Consider the following 1,549-nt stretch of genomic DNA (forward strand, 5'->3'; position numbering starts at 1 on the left):
TGATGATGATGATTAAAAAAAAAAGAGTCTTGTTTTCTTTAAAAAAAAAAAAAAATCTCGAAGTTAGTTCCGAGCCCGGGAGTTGTGATTTTATTTTTTTTTTATTTTTGTGTTTGTTTTTTTTTAATTTTTATTGCATTTGGTGATCACAACAACAACAGCAAAGGCAAATGGGACTGGGGGAAAAAAATGATACAGAAGGCGCTGTTTGAAGCTTGTCGGTCTCTGATTGAAGTCTGGAAGATGGTCTGCAAAGAAGTCTTTTGGCAGCACAACTGTTACTCAAGGGGGTTTGTGGATTTTTTTTTTCTTTTCCCGTGAGAGATCTTAAAGAACTGTTCTGATTTTTTTTTATTATTTTTTTTTTCCGAAAGGGACCATTGCAACTTTTTTTGGAGGGAGAAAACTGATGTCTTCTATGCATCCGATTCTTAACAAAGCTGCAGGGAGCTTGAAAAAATGCAGACTGTACAAACGCTTACAAATAACTGAACTGACTTAAGATCAGAGTTTACTTTTCAGATCAAATTGTTTATGGTTTTACAAATGTGATTTCTACTTGCCAACTTTTTTTTTTGTAACTTGTTCCCTTATACCTCCTTGATTGAATACCAGACAGCCTAGACCTCAGTACAAAAAGGTATTGAAACATTTTTGATACATAACAGACCTCAGTCTTTTTTAAAAATTAATATATTTTCAGGCGTATTTTTGTACAGTGAAAAGGGAACATTCTTGCTGTGTTTTTTCAGTAAGACTTTTCAGGCACTTCTTCCCTTTTATTTTCTTTTTTTTCTCTGTTTTTAGCATGCAAGTTTGTTGGTACGTTACGTCCTGGTTTTAAAAGGATTAAAATTTTAAAAAAATAATCCTTGCATCTAAAGGCCTTGTGGTTTTAAAAAAAAAAAAAAAGGAACAAACACTTTTTTTGTACAGCTATAGTTCAGATTTGTTCAATATTTGTAGGTAAAGATTTATTGAAAATGGTGATATAGACCTCAGAGCTGTTATCTTAGTTTAAAAGATTGTATATGTACTGTACTATAGTAGGACTTTATGTATCTCATACGCTGTGATATGTGGATGGGGCCCCAGATGGAAGGTATGAAACTGGATTCTCGATTTTAGCAAAAAAAAAAAAAGAAAGAAAAAAGGCACATAGTTAAAAAAGTTTCTCATGTTGTGCAATATAATCTAAAGTACAGACCATCTGCATATTTTGTAGCAAATGATGGCAAAAGCAGACTTGTGCACTGTCAACATCATAGCCTGTTTTTTTTTTTTTTTTTTAAATGCTGAAAGTCTGTATCTTGACAATTTTAATAAATCAGCTGGAACTGATAGAAACTCGTATCGCTATTAGTGTCTGTAGAAGTACCGCTGGAGATGCCATGTTGTCACCCCTCGCCCGCGGAGGAGCGGTAGCTGTAGGCTGTTGTGCGTGACCAGAGATAGGGGGGAAGGAGAGTCAGGGCTGCTTTGCTTTTCCTTTTTTCACCCCATTCCGCCCCCCCCGCCCTGGTTTTGCTCCGCGGGGCCCGGTGGGTGC

At 36.0% G+C, this 1,549-nt stretch overlaps 1 protein-coding gene across 1 annotated transcript in view; it reads left to right on the plus strand.

Annotated features, from left to right (window-relative positions):
• SOX11 (SRY-box transcription factor 11) overlaps positions 1-1,549 on the plus strand; it is a 25,294-nt gene that overhangs the window by 5,416 nt on the left and 18,329 nt on the right. The window lies entirely within an intron of this gene.

Source organism: Egretta garzetta, unplaced genomic scaffold (genome assembly GCF_000687185.1).
Source record: "Egretta garzetta isolate BGI_Z169 unplaced genomic scaffold, ASM68718v1 scaffold62, whole genome shotgun sequence".
NCBI classification, from domain to species: Eukaryota; Metazoa; Chordata; class Aves; order Pelecaniformes; family Ardeidae; genus Egretta; species Egretta garzetta.